The following is a 26340-nucleotide window of genomic DNA, read 5'->3' as shown; positions in this document are numbered from 1 at the left end:
AAAATAAATGTGACCTTTTGCCTTCAGTCTAGCTCTGTACTCATTTGAACACATCATGTCTCTCAACCTATGAGTTTCATATGCCTACAAAGAAAAAGGTTTGTATTTCTAAAAGGGTTACATTTCAAGATAAACTCAGAGTGGCAGAATCTTCCAAAAAGAATTCTTTCATTGTTGTGGCCTCTCCCGTTGCGGAGCACAGGCTCCGGACGCGCAGGCTCAGCGGCCATGGCTCACGGGCCTAGCCGCTCTGCGGCATGTGGGATCTTCCCAGACCGGGGCACGAACGCATATCCCCTGCATCGGCAGGCTGACTCTCAACCACTGCGCCACCAGGGAAACCCCCAAAAAGAATTCTTGAATTACAAAGAAGTCTAAAATACTTCATAAATAACAGGAACCAGTTTTCAAGAAGCATTCTTAAAGCCATGCTTCTTGAAACCAGCATAAAATAAGAATGCTTATGTATTTTGCAATTGAATATGGAATCTTTTCCTTGGAAATAAAAAAACTGACCCAAACTTCGTTCAGTGAGAATAGTTGACTACCTTGAAAGAACTAGAGGTATAGGCACCATTGGTTCCACTGGCTCTTTCTGCTTGGGAGACTCTGTTCTTTTCTAAGTATAGTTCCTCTGTGTAAAATGACTTTTCTCCCTCATCATTTCAAACTTGTTTATGAGAAATTTTGATTTTTTTACAATAGAAAGAGAAATGGGGCAAAAAATAGAGAGGTTATTGCAACTGCACAGGCAAAGCGCCATCATGGCTTGGACTAGTTTGGAGAAGTGGTAATGGAAAGAATTGAATATAGCATGCTAGACATTAAAGGGTGAATAGTGAGTCTTTATTTCTACTATTATCTTCTTTGTCCATTTTTACAGATTAATGAATGCAAGGAATATTACAACTGAGCCTGGAATAATGCAGGAGTCATTCTTCCCTTTTTATTCTATTTGATTTTTACAATGAGCAAGTTTATAAATTTTTATATCTGCAAAAGTTTTCATATACATCATCACAGCTAAGACTTGTGTAATCCTAAAGCCCACGCTGAATTCTTTTTTTTTTTTAACTTCACCCCACCTCCTCCCCCCACGCTGAATTCTTTACATGCTCTTGCCTTCAGCTATTAAAAGAAAAGAAAAAAATTCAGCCTCAAAACACAGTGAGTTCCCCATAACTGTGGTTGTCCCACTAAGGCAGGATGGCCACATGATAAGGATACTGCTCAATGAAACACTGGAGTTCTTATGCCTCATACATCATAATAATCTACAGAAGAATAAAAATATTTTAAAAACCAACCTTCTCGGGATTTATACCATCTTTTCCTCTCTTTTATTTGCAGTTAAAAAGAGTTTAGAACAGATGGGGTGGAGTGACCTGGAGGCCATGATAACTTTGTGGGATCCAAGACCGGTATTGATTGTGCCTATGCTAGTGGCCAGGAATAGTAGAAGTAACTCCAAAAAGTAGTAAAGACAGAGGGGTTTGAGCTACTGCCAGAGGCTGGTTGCCAGTCCAAATGTCCTAGTGTGTCACCATCTGGCATAAGTGTTAAAGGTTGCCAACCCCTTAAGTTAGAGCAATCATGTGTATCAGCTGGTTTCCTGTCTTTTATGATAGCCAACAGATTTGTTCAGTTACTACATTTTATTAAAATATGGGGCTGAGAGACTTTATGTTGTTATGAAAATAATATTCAAAATAGCTTGTTTAATTGTCCTTGAAATTAAGTGCAACCCTCATTCATATAGTAAGTATATTCCTTTGTAAAAGGTAAAGGAAGTACTGTTGCCTTCTGGTAACGATGAAGTTGCTTATTATCTGTAAACAGTATAGATTTGTTAGAGGAAATTTCAAAAAACTTTGAAAACCCCCCACTTTTTTTCTAATAACACTTTTCATTCTAATAAAACACCATTTATAAGGTGAAATTAATGTGATAATAATATTCCTATAGGTATAGTTTTACATTTTTCAGGGAAAGCCATTGTCAACATTATTGAAAAGAAGTTCTGCCCTGTTTTTTTGACAAAAGACTCAGTTTGAAATTTTGATAATTATATTGACATAACTGTTAAAATAAATATCTTGTTTTCTCACAAAGAGTAGAAAAGAAATATCCTGGAATTATGACATTCAAAGGATTCATCTCTATGAATGGAAAATGAACTCTAAAAAGGAGATTATGCTAAATAGGTTATGAGAAATTAACTTCTCTTATGATCTTAAAAAGTACCCTTTAACTTTCTTTTCTTATTAAAAAGTATAGAATTATAAAATGAACATTGAATGTGTTGAATAAATAATAATAATGTTTTTGCCATTGCCCAATGTCAGTATGAATACTTTATTACTTTCTTATTAAAATGAAGATGACTACCTTCATATTCATATTTCCCTGGCATTTAAAATTATATCATTGTAGACACAGTTAAAATTTTTAATGCAATGTTAAAAAGGACAAGGACAATCAATAAATTGGTAAAAGAGGAAATGATTTTTTTACAGCAATTCTTCACAAGGCTCAAGAACCAAAGAAAGGATGAGTTCACTTGATTCTTAAAATAGAAGTCTTTGGGATTAGTTGAAAACTTTTTTTCTTAGATATCTGGAAATAGACCTGGAAGTAATGACAAGCCTTTATAGTAGCTGAACTCTAAGTGTGTATAACATCAATACCAGCAAGGTAATGGAAAAATAGAGTATATTACTGTAGGAAAACTTTCAGTTACCCACATAGTAACGTAAAATAATAATGATAATAATTTACATTTGTATGATAGTTTTCTTTCAAATATTTTCCCAAGTATCTCCATAAACCTAAAATTCTAGAGAATGAACAACCTTCTAAAGTGTAAAGGAGAACAGTTTAAATCAAATATAAATCATTTGGAAATGTATCAATTCATATAGTTATTAACTAGAACATTTACTAGAAAAATTGTTTCGCACAAAAATTATTCTCCCTAAAAATGTTTCAATAGGAAATTTTCCTGATGTATGTATCTTTGCCTTGAGTTCCTTCCTTATATATCTTACAGAGACATACAGCAGGATAAATGTCTAAAATCACATTCAACTGATAGCTAGTATTGGAAGTTGGCATAATTTGAGGTGTTTTAATGCTCTTTTCCCCCTTTTTTAGTTCCATATATGTATAGTATTAATATTGTATTAAACTATAATTTTCAAAAGACTAACAAATCTCTCACACAAATGGACTCATAATTTATTTAACTAATTAAATAATGAGAACGAATGTGAGATAGGCAATTTAAAAAATAAATGAACTTTTAGTATATGATTACTTCGTTAGATACAAAACTGGTTAAAGTCCAACAAGACCATAATCTGTAACCATTAGGATTAGTTGTTCTACCTGACAGAAGTTAATTGCAGCTTTACTGGGGAACACTTTGTAAGTTAGCATGTAGCATTACTAAGCCTGGGACTGTAAATCAGTAGTAAACAATGTCATACTAAGTCATTCTCCAAGATAATCCCTGAGTTTGTCTCTCAATGTAGAACACTGAAAAATACACTTTTTTCCCCCTTATTTAGGTTTCAGGGCTTTTATTTTGTTTTGTTTTTGTATTTGTTTCTACCTTTTATCACATTGTGATTATAAGTAATCTCCAAAGATTATTCTTGTTCACACGGAGGTTTATGGATCTCAATTTGGCCTGATTATTTACATAGGTATTATAAGAGTACTTATTAACCATACAGGGTTTCTTGAGTTTTCTCCGTAAATCTAGAGCCATTCACATTGAGCACGTACAAATGCCAGAAAATTAACATCTGCCTGGAAATTTGGATACCGAATCTCAGATTGGGTTTGGAAAAGCTTTTGTTGTTTGCTCTTCTATTCCAAAGTTAGAAAACGAATTGCAAGAAATTTTCTCTGCCAGATTTTATGTGCAGTACTCATAAATTTAGGCAAATTCCCCTTTTCTTGAGGTCCGCCAAATATGCTAATATCCCGTAATTGTCAAGAAATAACTTCTTTTATTATATGTGAAAATGGGACTCAGCAAACCAGGTATCAAGTCAGAACTGTTTGAGCCAACATGGTAACATTTCTACAGGCCACATGGCAAAGTGTTTCACAAAATCCTTGGTTGACTATGAGCTGAAAGCACCAGCTCCATATGCCAGGTCAACCCTTGTCTCTTAATAGTGGACTTGCCATGCCTGATTAAATGAGACTCATTCTCAGATGCAATGCTTCAGGTATGGCCTTGGCTACACAATTGATTCGTCCAATTACATACTGGTAAATAGAAGACAGATTTTTACTGAATGGATACAAATTACTATACTGCCCTAAAATATAAGGAGGCTCAAAAAAGGTGTTTTTTTTCTGAATTCTGGGTAAGGGCAAGAGGAGGAAGGAAGTCAGTGACAACCAGATACCATTAAAAATGTTTCAGTTCAGTTAAAAAAATATAGTCTACTAAATCTAGTGCTAGAGATAGTGGCTTCTCCAAGTATCCACAAAAATAGAATTTTAAAAATATTATCAACAATTTTCCACACAAATAATCAGAGTTAAATTTCACTCATCAGTTTAGTCCTGGGTAATCAATTCTTGTTCTGCTGGGTTGTGGGTCATTACATGCTTTCACGGAGTACATCTGTTTTCAAAGTATAAAGAAACCTGGGTATAGTGACTCACCAACTGGTATAGTCTGAAAATTGCCTAAGTGATGTCAGCTTGGAAGCCTGTACGAAACAGTCCTATGCTCCGAAGTGTCAGTAGTTTAAAGTACCTGACACAGTTCTTTTCATGAGGCATTGTGATAGTACTTTTACAGTTTAATACACAAATATCAGATGCAGCTTGTAGCAGAGCCTTCAGGCAACCATCAGAGGGAAGCAAAAACCTGTTTGATAATAATACTAAACGACTGTAGTCAATTTTGTAGTCACCAAAAATATCAGAACATAGAAGAGTAAAGTTCTTTATTGGGGTACAGTGTAAAGCATAAGAATTTGATCAATGTTTCCCATGAGAGTAAGAATAAACAATGGAATACGAAGTCATCAACAAATCTCCCAGGTATTTATGGAGAGTATCCATACCCGAAATATTTCTCCCAATAATATTTTAGCTCTACTATCTTAACTTAGGGTACTCTTAAGCATCCTTTCTGATTTGACAATTCCTGCGCAGGTTTTACAATTGTATTGAGCTAATTTAAAAAATTCGGAGCATAACAAACAAACCTATTTCTAGTGCCCCTTTTTATAAAGTAAAAGGACAGATCTATATGACTTTCCAGGGGCCTTCTGGGAAGCATAAAAGATAGTTTCAGGTGTAAACATTTTCCTTATAATTTTTATTTTTATAGATAAAGGGCCGGATCTTGAAACAGCAAAATCAAAAGATTTATCACATCTGGCTACTAGATTAAGATAGAAACATGGGTGCCTGGGCAACACAATTTTAAGGAAGCTTAGCTCTTTCACGTGTGAGGAAACTCTGCTCTATTTTAATAATGAAGGGCATGATAAAGTCATCTCAAAGAAGTTAAAATCATTTTGGTGGGCCATGGAATCTCTGCTATCTGAGCAGATTGCACAGAAGGTAAAAAGAGGATCATTTATCATTTTAACAGTGAGGAAGCCAAATTCCAGTTTGGCATTAATATTTGGCAGTTAACGCTTCCTAACATTTTTAAAATAAACACCTCAAACTGAGCCAACTTTGGCAAAAATATTTACACAACCTTTTGTGTCTTTACAGATCCTGTATTTGCAGCTATTATAAATCAAGACAAGTAAAACCCCCCTTTCTGCATGCATTGCAAACATTGTCATAATCATTCAGGTTTTGCTTTTCACTATTTTCTTTCAAATTATGGAATAACTAGATACTTTAAGACTACTCTCTTTAATAGGTTAACTAAAAAACCCACAAATTTTATTACTTTATCTACACATTTCTGCTTCTCAATCACTATTTTCCCCAGGATAATTTCAATTGTTCATATTAATTATACCTTTTATCCAAAAAAAATAACATCAATTTAAAATAAAATGCCTGGTGGTGGTTCATTGAGAAATGTCTATCATATTCAAGCATGTTAGCAGATTATCAAAATTTATCAAGACATATAACACAATTTTCTACTGCCACATACACTTCTTTTATATCTTTTTAAGGTGGCAAAATGAATTTTTAAGGTGGCAAAATGAATTTAAGGTGTCATCATTATTATGACCTAAAAGTATAGTCTCTTGAAACACATAAAAATAAGAAGCAAAATGTGTAAGTTTAAAACTATGCTCAGTAATCAATGTTTTAGTATTCACTATTATGATGGAAATAAACAGCTGTCCAAATAATATTAATATATTAACTTTAATGTTTAATCACATTTTTAGATTACTTAAAATCTTAGAACTAATATTTGAGCTAATGCACAACAAATTACTGCTATAAAAGATTTTAAAAATGTTTATCAAAATTGCTATTCAAACTCGTTGAACACTAATTCATCTTTTCAAATTCTTAAATATTATATAAATGAGTAATGTCAGCTCATTGGATAAGTAAACCTATATAAGACATTTAGGAAGTTCAGACTAAAGAGGACGCTTCATGATAAAACAAACTTAAATCTTATGAAAATGTATTTTGTACTATACTTAACAATGATAAAACAGAGAAAAGACATAATGTGCTTCTTTTTATCTTCTTAGACCAAAATTACTTAACCATTCCAATTTATCCAAAGATAAATCTTAATTATGTTAATCTGGACTCATTAAATGTTTCTGAGAAAACAGTTTCAGTAAGAGGGATTTTGTTTTAAGTTAAACATTTTATAATACTAAAAATTCTGTTTCCTTAATTGCTGTGAATTTTGGAAATACTCTTTATATGTCAGTATGAATAGTGCTCATTTAATTTAAAAGATGTAATAATCTAACTTATTAATACACTCTAGATATGGCAAAATACTTCACACTCATCTAAAAAAAAAAAGGTAAAGGCTTTCCTCAACCACAGACCTGAGACATGGAGAGAGTTTATGGCTTTAGAACTGCAATTTCAGCCACAGATTAAAGATAAACCTAGTCATGACCTCAAAGAACTGCTCTCCTTGACAGTGGGTACAAAATTCTTAATTCTTTGAACTCATGAATAGACAAACGAATACACAGAGAAAAATAAATACAGACTCGATTCCCTGTCATCTTTCATGTGACAGAAGATTGTTCTCCATTATCTGACAGAGTCAACCATAATACTCAGTTTCCAACCATGGTTCCCACAAGTGGAAAATAACTTTTCCATCTGCATGGATCAGCAACAAAAAACCCCTGTAATATCAGTTAACAAACAAACAAACAAACCTTGAGATTCCCAGAGACAACAAAATTAAAGTACTATTGCTCTCAGGTTTTACTCCATAAGCCAAAAAAAAGATGTGCTCAAGCTTAAACAGCCCTTTAAGTGAATACACTTCTCCAACAAGGCAGTTTACTTGCTCCCATCAAGTGGGGCCACTTGCATATTTCAGTAGATGATCTACAGAAGTGCTAAACTCTTATTTTCAAAAGCTTCAATAACATGACTTCTACGTAAATATAAAATGAGAATGTTTTACATATTTTATTTAACTTGTTAATTAATGATGCAACCAGAAGATATTAAAATTGGTCCAAAGAGCTTTTGACAAGTCATACATAGACAGACAGATAGAAAGCAAGCAAGCTAAGAAGTAATGATAGAAGTAGAGGTACAGATATACAATTTAATAAAGAAATGTTGGATAAGATAGCTGGATTAAACTCAACTATTATGGCAAATAGAACTACAAATTGTAACTCTTGGTATTATTTGTTCTACTGGATAGAATTTATTTGCATCTGTACCTGACAAAATTCTACTAGTTGAGTTGTAACTTCACTAAGTCTGGGATCTTCAATCCTTAATGCTTTGATAAACCAATATTTGGGTCAGAAATACAGCTAAGGTAATACAGTTTTAATGTAATGTTTTAATTCTAAATTCTAATTTCTAAAACTGTATTTTATTAGTATTCTATTGAGGCATACCAAATTAATGACTGAAAACAACATATTTTTATTATCTAACAGTTTCCATGGGTCAAGTGTCTGGGAGAAGTTAGTATGACCCTCTGCTCAGGGTCTCATAAAGCTGCAATCAAGGTGTCAGCTGGGCCACATTCTTACCTGATGTCTTCATTGGGAAAGAACTCATTTCCATGCTCATTCAGATTATTGGCAGTATGGTGGCTGTATGTCTAAGGGCCCCCAGTTCTTATTGGCTGTTTGTTGGAAGTCACCCTCAGATCCTAGAAGTCATCCATAATTCCCTGCCATGTGGCTTTCTCCATATGTAGTTCACAGAATGGCTGTTTCTTCAAACAGAATTCTCTAACTTCTTCTTAGGAAGAAGTCTTACCTAATATAATATATCAAGGTCATGACATCCCATCACCTTTTCTATATAATATAACCTAATTGAAGGAGTGACATTACATCACCTTTGCCTTTTTTTGTTGCTGTTGTTAGAAATAATTTAAGGATCCTGCCAACATTCAAGGGAAGGCGATTATAAAAGAGTGTTACTCATTGATGGGTCACTTTAGAGTGTGTCTGCCACATATATGTACAGTTCGTTTGAAATCATATAACTGATGATTTTTTAAAAACTTATGCAATTTTTTTATAATTTATTATTGATTGACTGATTGGTTAGCTGGGCCCCACAGCATGCAGGATCTTAGTTCCCTGACCAGGGATTGAAGCCACACCCTCGGCAGTGAAAGCATGGAGTCCTGACCAGTGGAATTCCCGACTTTGATAATTTTTAAGGCTGATGCTATCACGTAAAGATCAGAAGATATACAGAGAGAATAATTGACACTATAGTTACAGACATGGGTTATTGAGTTAAAGTAATATGGTTATTAACCATCCTCATCAACCTGGCATGAAAGTAGACTTAATTCTCAATGGTATTATTCTTTGGTTACCAATTCAGTCATCTGTTCAAATGATGCTATTGCGTACTTAATTATATGCCAACTATCAAATGCTAACATACAAATATAAGTACAATAAAAGTCACTGCACTCAAAAACTTAGTCTGCTAAAATATTCAAATATGTAAGAACATAATTATAATGCAATGTAGTAAAACTTATAAAGGAGGCGTTTTTGTGCTGGCACGAAGGAGGGGAATACTGAGCCTCCTTGGTATCAAGAAAAGCCTCACTGGAAAAGTTTATTTGGGGCTTGGTTCGTAAGGATAAATCAACATTCCATAGAAGTTAAGGAGAAGGTTGTATTGCAGTGATGAATCTTCAAACTTAGTAGGGAGAATAGGACATCAAAAGCATGGGAACAAGTCATACATTAGGATCCTCTAGAAACAGACTGAGATTAGGAATTTTGAGGAGGTATATTATTAATACTTGGAAAGTGGTCCAAGATGAAGGAATGAGGTACTGGAATGAGAGAGATGATATTAGACTGCAGTAATTAAATGACTGCTGTGAGAAATAGGAGCTTGATTCTGCCAGGACCTTCTTAGGAAAAGAATAGAATGTCTCCCTGTGACCCTACTGACAGAGACTTGCTTCAGAAATGTTTAGTCCCCCTAACTCTCTGGCCATGCTTGTGTGTGGGTTAAGATGGCAACCATGGCACTAGAAAAAATCTTGGAGTAAAGCATAAAGATAAGCCATTTATGACTGATGTACTGACAGTGCCAGATTAACTCTCACAAAACTGTCCATGGCATCTACAGGTGAAATTAGAAGTGGGCCAAAGGATATGAAGTGGCACCAACAATCTCTGCTACTGACTGATATTAAGCTAATAAGGTGCATCCAAAAATCTACAAGTAATTTAGTAGAGCTGAATTACTGAGTATGAGATGGAAATAGTGTAGGAAAAGAGTTCTGAATAGCAGTCTAGTAAAATATGAAAGGACAGATAATTTGGCCCCAAAATATAAGACGGAAATAGGAGTTGAAAATTTCACTAAATAATTTACCAATATTGATATATTGGTTATTTTCTTCCAATCTGCCTCAATGTTTATGTTTCTTTATTGGTTCTAGATGTATATATAATGCACATATATACACACACACACATATATGTATGTAGTGTGATAACATAAGTAGATGTTATTTAAAATACCCTTTAAAATATCATTTCTAATGGTTGGTTAACATTTTTCTTCAATAAATGTCTTAATTTACTTAATTATTTTTAATTGAGTCATTCTCATTTTTTTCAGCTTTATCTATCTGAAAGACAAATGTCTCTACAAATAAATTATTTTGCATTCTTTTGGATTATTCCCTTAGGTCTCAGAAGTAGAATTTTTTTGGTGTAAGGTAACTGATGGCTTAAGAGTATTAACATTTTCTCTTATGTTTTCCTCAATAAGATTGAAACAAGCTATAGTTAAATCAAGAATAGGTGATGATAGTGAGGACCATGTGGGTGATAATAATAGTGATCATAGAGATAATAATGTTGTAGTCCTACTTTCAAGGTTACCCACCCCCCATGAATCTCACCTCCTAGTTTTCATACTTTCATATAGTTTCCTCCCCTTGAATCGAGGATGGTTCTATAACTCATTTGTATCAAAGAGAATGAGGTCCACATGATATTGTGTGGCTTCAATAGCTGGTTTAAAATATTGTTATAGCTTATTCCTTGGCCTCAGGTTTCTTATCCCATGGGAAGCCAGCCTCCACTTGAGAAGTCCATCTATCCTGAGACTGCCATGTTGCAAGAAGTTCAAGCTGCCAAGGGGAAAGTTCAAATGGAGAGAGAGATGCTCGGCTAATACAGTATTCCTGATACTGTAGATGAGGAATAAGACGTGTGAATCTAGAAGAAATCATCTTAGATGTCCATCCCAGTGTAACTTTCAAACAATTCCAGCCCAGCTGCCAAATGATTGGAACCACATGAGGGACTCCAAGTGGGAACTATTCCAATGAGCTCAGTCAACACACAGAACCATGAGCGACAGAAAATAAATCGTTGCTTTGTGCCATCAAGTTTTGTGGTGTTCAGGTAATAGATAATCAGAAAATAATAGTAATAAAACAACACTGAAAACCAAAATGTATTGAGGACTTACTATATTCCAGGCATGATACAACAGTAAGGTATACAAACATTAAGTTATTTAATTCCCCAGCAACCCTATGACATGTACATCATAATTTTATCTTTAGTAAACAAGGAAATGTAGGTTCAGAAAACTTCTGTAACTTGCTAAAGGTCATACAGATGATAAGAATTATGAACAGGCCTTTAACTCAGGTCAATCTGAATTTAACTCTGCTTTTAATCATCTCTATTAAAATGTCTATAGTAATGTCCCTTATCAGCATTTATAGTTTGCAAATTTATTGGTGGAAAATGAAGTTGCATTTTGATTTTAGGTTTTGTACCTTTACTTTTTAAGTGATGCATTTTTCAGTCTAGGAAAACAGGAAATGAATCTGTAAACTAATAATATCAATAAAGTAATAATATTTATAAAATTATTATATATTTATATAATTATTTATATAAATCACTTTTCTAAATACTTTTTGATAACTTAATTCTCCCAGAATTCCTATGATAAGATTATCAGCCACATTTACAGGTAGACATTTGAGACATAGAAAGATTCAGTATCTTACCCAACTGTAAGTGGCAGAGTCAGGCTCTGAACATAGGCAGCCTGCCTCTAGGGCAGTCTGTATACTTAAGTAAGCAGTGTATACTGTGCCATGTAAATATACTGTAATTTTAATATTTAAAACAAAAATTATTGCTCTCTCTCAAAACTGATTGAAACCATTACAAACTACTAGTATTAATTTTTGAGAATTCATTAAGTCACAATAGCCAGGATATGGAAACAACTTAAATGTTCACTGTCAGTCAATGGATGAAAGCATAAAGAAAATGTGATCCTGCCATAGGCAACAATATGGATGAACCTTGAGGACATTATGCTAAGTGAAATAAGCTAGTCACAGAAGGACAGATACTGCATAATTCTACTTATATGAGATATAAAATAGACTCATAGAAACAGAGAGTAGAATGGTGGTTGCCAAAGGCTGGGGGAAAGGGAAATGAGGAGTTGCTGTTCAACAGTTATAAAGTTTTAGTTATGAAAGATGAAAAAGTTCTAGAGATCTACTGCACAACACTGTATCTATAATTCACAATACCATGTTGTGCACTTACAAGTTTGTTAGGAAGGTAGATATCCTGTTAATTGTTCTTACCAAAAAAGCACTTACAAGTTTGTTAGGAAGGTAGATCTCCTGTTAATTGCTCTTACCAAAAAAAGAAAAAAAGTAATGTAGTACTGGAGACTATATGATGCCTGGTAAGTAAAAATTAATAACACTCTCAATACCACATACTTGAGATGATATATACAGATGATGTCATGATCACAAAGCATATCTGTATCAGTTTAACTTTTAATCATTATCTCCAAAAGTCTTGGGAGAGAAAGCTATTTTTATTTTGTTGTTGCCATTGTTATTGTTGAGTCTAAAAAGTAAATGAGCTCCTGGTAAATTTGGAGGATGTGTAACATGTATCTAAGGAGCTACAAAAATCAAGTCGTTATCGGCCTAACTCAATTTCTAGTTAGTACATGATTAAATCTATATAGTGCTTCATTGATTGCTGTGTTGGCAGCAAAGTCTCACTATTTAGTCAATGCAGATTTATGATTGGAGATGAGGAGTGAACCAAGAGACTGAGTGATCCTTAATAGCATTAGTGTTTGGGTTTCATGTGTCCTTGGTGTCAACAAGGACAGTGATGTTTCTCCAAGACTTTTATTGGTGAGGGTTAGCATTTTTTTCAAAGCCTAGTAAATGGAAGAGCAGAGGCTGAAGGAAAATATTGAATCCCATTTAGAAGACTTCATGTATAAAGACACCTGACTGCCTAAATGTTCCCTTTTCTGGCCATTTTATTTTCTATTTCAAACCAGGTTTGCCAACTGTGTGCTTATTGTGCATAAATGCAGCAGTTTATTTGAATTGTAAACTACCTTTTTTAAAAAAAGAGTAATTCTAACTGTACCACAATATTTAGCTCCAAAAGGCTACTGGATTAGTTTACTAGGGCTTCCATAGCAAAGTACCACAGATGAGGTGGCTTAAACAACAGGAATTCTCTTTGGCTTATAGATGGCTGTCTTCTCCCTGTGTCAGTCTTCATTTCACCTTTTCTCCCACTGCAATACTTTATTGAAGATTAATTACCTCTTTAAAGATCCTGCCTTCAAATACCGTCACATTCAGAGGTACTGGCAGCTAAGATTTCAACATATGAAATAGCAGGGTCTGAGGGGGCAAAATTCATCTTGTAACAGCTACCCTCCCTCTACTGTTGCTCTAGTCCTGTTCACCATAGTAGTTTCATGTTTCCTATAAACTAAAGAACCTGCAACTCAGGAAGCCGATCCTGTGGCAAATCCTTCTTTTCCCTTAAATCAGTGAATGCATATATGTCAAAAGTGGCCAGAGAGGAAAAATTAAGTGAAGCCATCAAATACCTTTCCAAAGGCTTCCAAAAGGTAAGGCTTAGTGTAACTACCATCAGTCCCACCATAATGATTAATCACTTCTGTGAAAATTTCCCACAACGAACAGACTAAATTTTTTAAATGATACCTGACATGATTATATTAAGGAAACAGCATGTTATTTATCAAATTAAGTAGCTGTTTTTTCATAAATATCCTCTTCCTGAATATTGTGAAAGGGAAATGTTAAATCATTGAGTGGAGTTATAGGGTTTTACAATGTCCAAAGTATGTTGAGGGAAATTACAGAATCATGGGAAATATAAAAATAATATTTGGGAAACTGGAGATTATAAAGGCAACCAAAATAGGCTTTACAAACTTTGCAAGTTTTGTGTGGATGATAAGAGCTGATGAAAATTGCACTTGGTATCTCCTACGTGCCTGTTAATACTTCAGTGTCTATCTTTGCTCCCCATATTCAAAGAATCTATATAACCTCCTGAGGGTAAACCTGTTATAAGTACCTATTAGCTCATTCTACTGAAGTTCCCTTTCTATCCTTGGCTTGAGGATATTGTCTTAGACCTTCAGCCAAGTCAATTCATATTAACCTGACATGAAATGCACAAAACATATGTGTTGCTGGATAATATTCTTGAAGAACTTATTTTCTAGGGTAGGAAATATGATATACATGCAAAGTGTAATGCTACAAGGTAGAATGTGATAGGTGGAATAAATTTTTTAAAAATACATAGCTTCAGAATTGTGAGAAAGGAGCTCTTCCCATTAATTGAGATATTTGGGAAGGATTTGTGATGGAGATGACAGTTGCACGGGGTTTTGTATTGTAAAATAGTTAGATTTCAATTCAAAACAAACAAAATAGGATGAGAAAAACACAAAGAGGAAAATGAGTGAAGGCTCCATGAGGAACAGTGAGATTTCTGTGGCTTAATTAAAGAGTAGACGAAAGGTAATAAAATTCAGAAATTTTGGCTTAAACTTAGAAATCTGAACTTCATCTTTTATGTAAATGAGGTAATTCTGAAATGAGGCCTCTGAAGAGGAAGTGAGTGCAGAAATTTTATTGCTTATTTGTGCTCTTATGTTATTATAGCGGGATAAGTGGGGTAAGTCTTTAAGACTTATTGAATTCTTATGGTGAAAAATCATGTAAAGCAAGGTAAATTCTAAGGAAAGAAGGAACTGCTGTTGGAGTCATAAGACATTCTGCCATTGTAATTGCATAGCTAATAGTTGTGATTATTATGGTTCTCAGAAAGCACAGCTTTTAAAAGAATGGATGGATACACCTTGGGTTGACATTCACTGACAAAGCAAGACAAAATGTCACTAAATATCCTTGGTGTAGAGTTATTGCAAAGAAACTTGTAACAGTGGTAAGTGAAATTCAAAATGGAAGATTAACAATAAAGAGAAGTAATAGTTCTGGAATTAATGGGTTGGCAAAAATGTTCATTCGGGTTTTCCGTAAAATCCTATGGAAAAATCCGAAGGAAATTTTTGGCCAATCCAGTACTTTAAAATATGTTAGAGCTCTGTTGTCCAATATGATAGCCACTGGCTGTCGTGGTTAAGTGTAAAGTAACTAAACTTAAATAAAATATAAATTTCATTTCCTCAGTCACACTAGCTACATGTCAAATGCTCAGTAACACATGTTAGAAAGAGCAAATATAAAACATTTCTATCATCACACTTTTTGGACAGTTTTGCTTTAGTACTGCTTTACTGGGTTGACAAGTTAATAGTGAATAAAACAATTTGAGATTTTAAAAATATCCAGTTAAGTACAAAAATATATATCGTAATTTTACTTTATTGCAATGTTGTGTTAAATAAGTTAAGGACTAAAATTTAAATATATACACCTCGGTATATTTAATTTTTTTAAAATAATACATATCTGTGAAAAGCTAATTGTATATGTCAATTCCTAAATGAACACTTTAAAAATTGTATGTTTGCCTTCAAAATATTTGGAAAGTTCTGAATATCAAGCTATTGAAAATATTCATTTTGTAAATGGGTATTTTGAGATTATACAAGCAGAAGTCCTTCAGAGTATGAAACACACATCTACAGTTTTCCTTCCACTGAAGACCGCTAGCTCAATGTATATATTACCAAGAACAGTTAAAATAAGAAGCCCATCTGGAAATTTTGTCTATAAAGTATTGTTAAAAAGGATTTGATTTATAAAGTAACAATGGCCTTACCTTATTCTAATAAGACGTTACTAGGTTGTTTTTATGGTTTCTTTGGGAAGTAAAGATCTGAGTCTTTTAAAATCCTTTTCTTACCCCTCCTAATTAAATAAATCATAAAGATTCCTAATTTGCTTTTTGGGCACAATTCCGCATAGATAAATTTGTTTAATAGCAAAGGCTTCCATCATAGCAACTTCTAATGGAAGCAATAGTGATGCAGTGAAGAATTCAGGAACAGAACGTTGAAACTTCCTTTTGTAACATTTAAGTACTTTTGTTGAAATACTGGAGCAATTATATTGGTTTGAACACTGAACATCAGAAACTGAAGGCAACAGCATGAGTACAAAGCACTTTTGAACATCAAATTGGAACAATCAAGAAATTGTGAAAGATGTATATACTGATTTTTTAGAGGCAATAAGTTGCCTTAACATTTTTGTCACTCTATGTATGTGTCTTTGATTTTTCAAAACATCTCTTATGTTTATTATTCTTAGGTGAAGCCTAATGTGTTCGATTTTTTTTTTCATATTTGTTTTCTGCAGTGGTTTTAAGTGAGTAGATTACCCGAACTCTTGGACTCATGAATGAAAATCAATTATCTTCTAATGAATTCTTCTACTTCACATATTTTTGCAGTTACAAAATTAATTGGGTGCAAATGAACAAATTATTTATCTTACTTTAAATTTTAGTTAGAGATATAACCCAAGAGGTATGGGAAGATTCTCTGAGAATTCATATTATGGAAATTTTATAAAACCTATAATGGCAGAGGACATTAAGTCCAAACACTGCAGCTTAGCCTGAGGATGACCTTTATGAAGTCTAGTAATGAAAAAAAGATATTTCTGAAAATACGATGTTTTGGGTAACAAATGGAATTTTCTATTCTACTAGATACAAGAAAAGTAATTTTCACTGTTTGTGATACAAGAATCCAAAGTGTGTACAGTATAATCCTGTATGCACTGGTGCCATGCTGAAGAAAGAATTTCTTTTTTGAGGAAATTAGTGTTACCCAAAATATAGAAACTAATTTAGCAGAAGCTAATGATGTTTAAAGTTCATTTCAATAATACAGCTGTTAATATTTCTAACTGTGAATTTATATATACTTATATATATATTATTACTCCTTAAAATATATTTCTGTGATTTGTTAAATAAAGGTAAAATGTATTACATGGACTTGAGCCATTAAAAAATGCTTTGATGATGCTAAATTCATTATTTGAATTTGTAAAACTAATTTAAAAAACTTATCCTAGGGAAATATTTAAACTCACGTTTTATGACATTGCATTTAAAACTCCAGATATAATTTTATTGCTATATTATTTGTAAAATTTATTTTATTACATGTTTTTGTTTAACTTTTAATTATAGAATTATAATCTCAAAGTTTGAATAAATCTGGATATTCATTACTCACCCACTGTATTATTCATACCTGTTGCTCAACTTAGAATGAGAAACATTACTCCTAAGGTAGATTCTTTTACCTTTGGATAAGAATGAAAATTCTTCTTTAAATTGAGCTAAAATCAGTTTATCAGTATTAATAGCCATTGGTTTCAGGCCTTCCCCACATAAATGCATTAGTTAAAAATCTCCTAAAGCAGATTTCATATTACTATGTAATTTTTTCATTCTAACATGTTTACTTCACATATGAACCAGACCCTAAGGATTTAAAGATAAAGTAGACACAGAGCTTCATCTCTAGAAATTTAAAATTATTATAGTCAATTAATAATTAACCCTACAAATTTTCCTTCTCAGTTTCTGAGTATCTTGATCAACTCCTTTTGAGGTTTAGCTATCCTCCCCCCAATTAGCATATTAATGCCTAGTTACATTTCCCTCTCTAGTTTCAACCTCTTTCCTTTTTTCTTGTTTCCTTTTTTCCTTCTTCCCTTCCTTCCTTTCTTCTTCATTCTTACTTTCTTCCTTCCTCTGCCCAGTGATTACTGCTTATTGGGATGCATTAATTGAGTTATTTATCATTTCATTTTCCTCATGCCCTGTGTAATGATACTGATTTTCCAATTATTTTCAATCAAGATGTGCTAGTGCTTTTATTTTTAAAAATTCTCTGACCGTTCCTAATTTAAAATATTTTGTATGTTAAAAATACAGAAAAATGTATTATGAGATGATATACTCTCATCTGTATCAACGTAATTACATTTACATACTTCAAATTAAGGAATACAAACAAACTCCATTTCTGCACATTTGTGATAGTATATAAGAAATAAATAAATCTGATGTCTACAGTAACTTTGTAATTTGAGTTCCATTTGCAATTGTTACTTACGGTGGTCAAGAAAACACATTTATAAGACCTTGAGGTTAAAAAAAAGCAGTGAATATTATGTATATTCAAAAAATTGACTAATTCAATGTAATTCTCTTTTATGGCTTAATACAGTTGGCATTATTTTAGTAAGTTTTTACAACCATATTTCTGATGGCAATGATCAGTGAAAGTTTGAAACTTCAGTATTGACTTGACTGAAGAGAGAGTTTAGGAAAAAAAATATAATGAAATAGAAAAGTGCCAATGCCCTTGAACTGTGGTAATGAACTGAGGAAGAGTCGAAGTGTGCTAATATTGGAATATGCTAATCCTTTGAATACCACTCAGATAGGATTTTCCATTGTGGCTGATCAGCACCATGGCTCCAGGAAGACCATCCTGATGTGACTGTTATTAGACTGTATGCTCCAAATTGCATCCTACATAAAATTCTTTCTCTATTCTTAGGTTAAGGTCAATTTGATTTGATAATGCCACTACACATCACTCTGCAGAATTCTGCTAATCCCTCTGCAGAAGTAGGAGAGATTGGAATATCTCAATAAATAACTGACCTCTTCAGTGAAAAAAATAAAAAGAATTTGCAGTTTAAGATGTCTTAAATTTTAGAAAAAATGTCTATATTAAAATAAATGAATAATTTACAGTATATAAAATATATTACTTTGGAGAATAGCAAAGCTGGTTTGCCCTTCTTAAATGATACATAGGAATGAGGAAATGTCACCTTTGGAGAAATCACTCAGTTGAAGTGTTCTCTGAGTTATAAACTTTTCCTTGGGAAAAGTTAAATAAAGAAACAATAGATAGGAAGCTGACATTTGGGGAATTTGTTTATTGGTCTGGCATAAAGGGAGTTTTACCTTTTACCTGGTAAGCAGCTGTATTTTGACCTTTGTTGGAACAGAGAACAGTTACTAGACTTGCAAGGTTGTGAACTTGCTTCTGAGTGTACCTGCTCTGTCCAAGGACATATCCTCCTTTGGAGCCATTAGCCCAAGGTGAGCTCAGCTAGGCTACACATAAGAAAAAGCATAATGTTTGATTTAAAGAGGAGACTTGAAATACTTTCTCCCCTGTCCCTCACACTTTTCTTACTTCTAGGACTAAATGCATTTTTAATGTGTTACATATAAACTGGCATCCTAATACAGAGTATCAGAAATCTTCCTCACCAATAAAAGCAAAAATATCACTCCACTTCATAATCTTCAGGGAATAAAGTCTCACAGGAATACATTTGCTTGTTAGAAAAATGTGAAGTGCAGTAGCATTGTCTGTTAGACAATAAGTGAGCAACCACAGTTTTTATTATATCATTTTTGGAATTACATAAACATATGTCTGATTACAATATTAATTATAAGGCATACTTTGATCAGCAGTGAAGTCACTGATCTTGAAACATGTTTATATTAATAGTCACTTTTTCCAAAACTCCTTGGATAATCATGCTATTTCTGATTTTTGAGAAATAATGGGAACATTTTATTAGGGCTTTTATTTTATCTATTTTTTAAATTAATTTTATTGGATATAGTTGCTTTACAATGTTGTGTTAGCTTCTACTACACAGAAAAATGAATCAGACATACATATACATATATCCCCTCCCTTTGGGATTTCCCTCCCATTTAGGACACACAGTGCATTAAGTAGAGCTCCCTGTGCTGTACAGTATGTTCACCTCAGTTGTCTATTTTATCCATGGTATCAATAGTGTATATGTGTCAATCCCAATCTCCCAATTCCTCCCACCCCACCCCTTTCCCCCTTGGTATCCATACACTTGTTCTCTACATCTGTATCTCTATTTCTGCTTTGCAAATAAGGTCATCTATACCATTTTTATAGATTCCACATATATGCATTAATATATATTTGTTTTTCTCTTTCTGACTTACTTCACTCTGTATGACACTCTCTAGGTCCATCAACATCTCCACAAATGACCCAATTTCATTCCTTTTTATGGCTGAGTAATATTCTATTGTATATATGTACCACATCCTTTTTTCTTTACATCTTTATTGGAGTATAATTGCTTTACAATGGTGTGTTAGTTTCTGCTTTATAACAAAGTGAATCAGTTATACACATACATATGTCCCCATATCTCTTCCCTCTTGCATCTCCCTCCCTCCCACCCTCCCTATCCCACCCCTGTAGGTGGTCACAAAGCCCCGAGATGATCTCCCTGTGCTATGCAGCTGCTTTCCATTAGCTATCTATTTTATGTTTGGTAGTGTATATATGTCCATGCCACTCTTTCACTTTGTCACATCTTACCCTTTATCCATTCCTCCGTTGATGGACATTTAGGTTGCTTCCATACAGATGGCCAAGAAGCACATGAAAAGCTGCTCAACATCACTATTAGAGAAATGCAAATCAAAACTACAATGAGGTATCACCTCAGACCAGTTAGAATGGGCACCATCAGAAAATCTACAAACAACAAACGCTGGAGAAGGTGTGGAGAAAAGGGAACCCTCTTGCACTGTTGGTGGGAATGTAAATTGATACAGCCACTATGGAGAACAGTATGGAGGCTCCTTAAAAAACAAAAATAGAACTACGATATGACCCAGCAATCCCACTCCTGGGCATATACCCAGAGAAAACCATAATTCAAAAAGACACATGCACCCCAGTGTTCATAGCAGCACTATTAGGGTTTTTAGAATACAAATAGTCTAGTGTGGTGCTCCTCAAAGAAAATATATCCCTCTCCCCATTTGTACTTTTCACTCTCCCCTGCAAGGCCCACATTTGACTGATATTTGGCATTCTACTAAGGAGTCTGACTACCACATAATTGTTAGCACTTAAGAATCAGAGTAGCTTTGTGAAACACCTGTTTTTGTGTTTTGTTAACAATCATTGTGGAGCTCAAGATTCTGATAGAGAACGCTTCACTCTCACATTAAAGACAAGTTTAATGATTGTTGTCACTCACATTTTCTTTAAGAATGTTTTGCATAATTTTGTGATTGTTAAATAGCTGCCTTTCCACCGATTATTTTCAAGTTATTGTTCTGTTGTTTTCAGCGGGTTTGCCCTCGGCCAATCTGTGTAGCAGTTGGATTTGAGAGTCCCTTTCTGTCAACCTCAGCTTTTCTTTCTGTGTTTAGGCTCCTCAAGGCAGCATTCTAACTGGTCTCTCTTGCTTGTAGGTATCCCACATTGACAGTGTTTTGCAACTTTTATGTTCCTATGATAAAATAGACATTATACGTCCCCATCTTGGTGACATTTTGCTGCTAATGTGATGTTGGGTGGTAATACGAATTGAATAACGGAACATAGTGCATACTTTCCAGGTAATAAGATTGTATTTAACGAGGGCTTTCTGAGAGCAGCACCTTAAGTTGTGACTAATGACATACAGCTGGTCAATATAGGAGATGTTTGTGTTCAGGTTAGAAGCCTTTGTATTCTGTTTAAATCATACTATGTTGGCAGCTTCCTAATCTCATTCCATTGTTTGCTGTTTTCCCTCTGAATGCTAAAAGCACTTATAAGCACTTTTCCACTAATTTTAGAAATTAAAAAACACATATATCTTAGTGGCTCCATTCAGATTTAGAAATAATACTCTTCCCCTTAAAAAAGGAAGCTTTCATGTCAAGTATTATGGCAAAAATTTCTGAATTTCCATTGAAAGGACCTGAAAATCAACAGGACTCTTGGTCACAACAGAAACAGTCCACATGATAATGTGACATATATTAAGAATAATTTTTAAATATTGCTCAAGTTAATAAAAAAGGAGAAACGTTTTGCCACAGAATACAGCAACCTGTATTCTAGTCCCAATTTCATAAGCTAACATGAACTTCAGCAATCTATTCCTGGACATGCCCTTCCTCTTCTCATTTTTAAACTAAGCTGACTCTACCAAATGGTTTCTAAGATTCCTTTTACAATGAAAATTCTGTCTTTATGTGAATTTGTAAAAAATCAGAAAGCTAGACTGATAGCTTTAAAAGGCAGAAGAGTGAGTTATGACCTCCTGCCATTTGATTAGAATTTAAAAGTTGGCATTCATTAATATTAGAAGATGTAAAGGGAGTTAAATGCAAAGAAGTCCATATTACCAGCTTCTGGCCAATTTCCTTTCCTGGTAAAGAAGTTAACAAGGAAAAGGTGGAAAATTCACTTTTGTCCTCTTCTTTTTTACTTATGAGTACTAGCTAAAGTTATACATAGGTTTGAAGAATGCAGAGAATATTTAGGGGAAAAAAATCAAACAGTTAGTTAAAATCAAGAGAGAGCCTTACTGTGTCAGGTTCTAATGCCAGCTGCATGGTTCTACAGCAAAGCCAGGAACAGGGACAGACTTGGGAAACAATCATAGTCACAGAAGGGGACTAAGGGAACCCAGCCAAGAGCAGATTACTGAATGGGCAATTGGGCCCCTGAAAAATAATTTACAATGAGGTGGTAGAAAAGGGGGCCAGGACTGGACTCTGAAATAAGGTTTTAAAGGAGCACTGATGCCAGTTCTGCACCTGCCTACCCCTAGCCATCCTTCACGCACACCAGTTCCCAAAGGAGAGGCTCTGTGAGCAAGTCCAAAAGTCATCACCCTACATTGCAGCTGCAAGCCATTCCGAGCAAGGGGGATCTCAGGTGATGAAGCAGAGGAAGTAAAGAGCATTTTTCCTGGCACTTCGAAGAAATACTTCCTGACAATAGCTAGCAGGGCCCAATGGGAAAAGTAGCAGAGTTGGTGTCACACCTGTACAAACTGTTGGGCTGTCCATTAGGGTTGATTCTGAGACTCTGGTTTTGATAGCTGAAGCAACAATACTTTCACCATGAGTAAATATAACAAAATGTTATACCCATTGTGTATCAGGATTTGGGGACCTGGTTAGGAATAGTGTTGTGAGCAAGGACTATTTCACTACAGGGATGACACACATCAGAGGTTCACTCTAAGAAAATTAATTTGGAAACTCAGTTTGCTACCTTCAACACCTTGCACTCCTTAGTGCCTAACCCCATCCCTGAAAACTCCTTACTGCATATCAAGCAAACATGACATAAAAGGACATATGATTTATCTATCTCTATACTAGTGCCCAGTATGGACCCTCTCCTTCTATCAATCATTTGGTCAATGGCAAAGGATTCTCTGCCTTCTGTGGGCAGAAGTGAGATTTGCTCCATTAGCTTACGGGGCAGAAGACCAGAACAGATGCCAAACACCTGCTGGGTGTCTTTAAAGAATCAAGTATTAAGAGATGGGGCAGAGGGCAAGAAAATACTAACTATTTATTATTTGGGACAGGCAAGAGCTCAGAACTGCAATATTTCAGAGTTCAGGTATGAAAATGACATCGATTGCTTACCCATATTGGTGAAGACCAAGTATAGGAGCTACACACTAAAGATTGTGGTGAATCTCAAGCAGGTTTTGTATGTCTTACTTTTATAATAGTTTGGATAAGTGTAGAATTCTAGGTTCGAAATTCTTTTCCCTCAGAATTTAAGATTTATTTCTCCATTGTTTTCTTGTACTAGTGTTATGGCTGAAATTATGAAAACTAAGAAAATGAGAAGGAAACTGTAATTATGGAGATGATAATATGTACTAGCATCATTCATGCTGCAATGTTCTCATTATGAATGAAAAGTACATAGTTATCTAGTTCCTCAAATGTACAAAAACAACAAAAATCAACATAATATCATCACAGTGTGTGAACTGCAACATGATTTAAACAGGTGGTTTGTCACCTGGAATGAGACATACCTAAGACATGAGTTGAGACTGAATTAGGATAGGCTGTAGACTGAGGCTGAATAAAGAGTCTGGGCTATGTGGGAGAGCCCACAGGAGAAGTAAAACTGTGGAAGTATGTGACTTTCATGAAAAACAGAACAACTACTTTCCATCACTTTTGATAATATTCACTGCTATTCTGAGTGCCTCCAATTTAGACAAAATCTTTCATAATTATAATGACCTAAATTGACCTCAATACCCAATAAGGCTTTCATAAAGACCCTATGCCACCTGGTCATGCAGGAGTCTTTTCAGGCCTGGGACTTCTCTGGTAGCACAGTGGTTAAGAATCTGCCTGTCAATGCAGGGGACACGGGTTCGAGCCCTGGCCTGGGAAGATCCCATATGCTGCAGAGCAACTAAGCCCGCGAGCCACAACCACTGAGCCCACGTGCCACAACTACTGAAGCCTGCACACCTAGAGCCTGCACACCTTGTGCTCCACAACAAGAGAAGACACCGCAATGAGAAGCCCGCGCACCGCAACGAAGAGTAGCCCCCGCTCTACACAACTAGAGAAAGCCCACACACAGCAACAAAGACCAATGCAGCCAAAAAAAAAAAAAAAAAAAGACTTTTCAGGTCTAATATATGTGTCTGGGGGATTTCACCAGAGTTTCTGCTAAAGTACATGCCTGTAGTGGCCACAGAGGATGTTAAATAACTCTGCAAACAGTTTCTCTCCATCCATACGCATGAAAGTATTAAGGACCAGAAATTGGAATAGTTGAGATGTGAAGTTTAAATATCAAGGTCTCAGCCTCCCTCAGTGTCACCTTTTGTGTCCATTGGCATCTTCCACCCTTCAAAGTACTCAGTAGCTCCTGCATAGTAACTTGGTCTGATATTTGACATTACCCTATTTAACTTGACTTGCATCTATTCAGACAGTTTATCTTCAAGGAAATTTGTATATTTTTACTTTTAATTCCTGACTATAAAATTAGAGAAATATCAACATTAATCGGTTGCATTTTAGGAAGGTAGATAAGCTTTCTTCTTGATCTTAAACCATAAAATACATGACAATAAAGATTTGGTTCTTTAATAAATATTGTAGTATTAAAGTCGAGAGTGAGAAGAAACCAGTGTTACATTTCTGTGTCCCAGTGTCCACCTCAATTATTCACCTATAGCAGGGAGTTCTTGAAAACACTTAACAGAGCTTAATTATTTTAGGAGTTGCTGAGGTGGAGAACAGCACACTGGACATGTCATTTGTAAGGGTGGAGAAAACAGGTGATCACATTTATACAGAGTTTAGATACCAGTGAAAGTCCAGGTGGAAATATGGGATAGAATATATGGAAAGAAGTATAGGTTAAGATAAAATTTTATAGTACTCCATGTAAAAGTAATAACTGAATGATGAGAGTGAGTAATGTCCCTGAGGGAAGGAGTCTAGAGAAAAAAAGAGAAAGAAAGTAAAGATCCAACCATGTAGAATGTCCACACTGATGTTGTGAAAGAAGGTAAAGGAGCCAACCAATTAGGCAGAACAATAACAGAGGTAGGACAGGAGCAGGGGCCAGAGAAGCCCGAAAAAGCACAGTGCGTAAAGAATGAAGAAGCAGAAGAGAGAACAAAGGGAGAGAGGAGGGAAATTTTTGACAGTGAAGAAAGTGGAATGATAGAGTAAAGGAGAAGAAATATATGATAATTAATATGCCAATTTACATGAATCTTTTTCTTTGTAAATGGGCAGTTTAGGCCTGGTATATAGGCACACACTATGAATGTCAGATGGACTACTTGGATGAATGAATAATATAATGAGTGGGATAGAGCTGTCAAAGAATTCATTAATGAAAAGTCCCATTAGACGTTGGATGACACAGTTTTCAGAGAACCTACATGCCACTCCGTTGTGACACTCACCAGCAATGCTCAACAGCTTAAAATCAATCAAAAAGAACTCTAACATGAGCATGACAAGGGCTGAAAAGGAGAATGGCAGGTCACAAAGGGGTGACAGTTTTCTAGGCATCAGAGAGACCAGCTAGGTGATCAGATGACCAGGTTAACCATAAATCACAAACCACACGCCAGAGAGGAAAATACATAAGATGAAAAAAAAAAAAAGACAAATGAGATAAATAAGATAAACTGATTATTCCCTGATATTACTCTACAGTTATGTGCACATTCTTTGAGGGCTTGATGTACACACTTTCCTCTCCTCATACCCTTAGCTGTCCACAGCCAGTGACTCAACATCACAGGCCTGTTCCCTCCTCCATCCTCCTTCTCTTGTGCCACACAAAAGGCTGACATTGCAGTGAGTTGTGGAAAACTGAAAGTCTGCATTCCTAGAATAGAGAAAGCTTGGCTCACTGATTTACTCATAGATTTTATTTCAGTCTCTCCCACCTGCCCATTTTGTCAAGAGAACTGAGGGGGCATCATTA

This window comes from Monodon monoceros, unplaced genomic scaffold (assembly GCF_005190385.1).
Source record: "Monodon monoceros isolate NGI ecotype Baffin Bay Population unplaced genomic scaffold, NGI_Narwhal_1 Super_Scaffold_21, whole genome shotgun sequence".
NCBI classification, from domain to species: domain Eukaryota; kingdom Metazoa; phylum Chordata; class Mammalia; order Artiodactyla; family Monodontidae; genus Monodon; species Monodon monoceros.
This window is presented reverse-complemented; position numbering follows the sequence as displayed.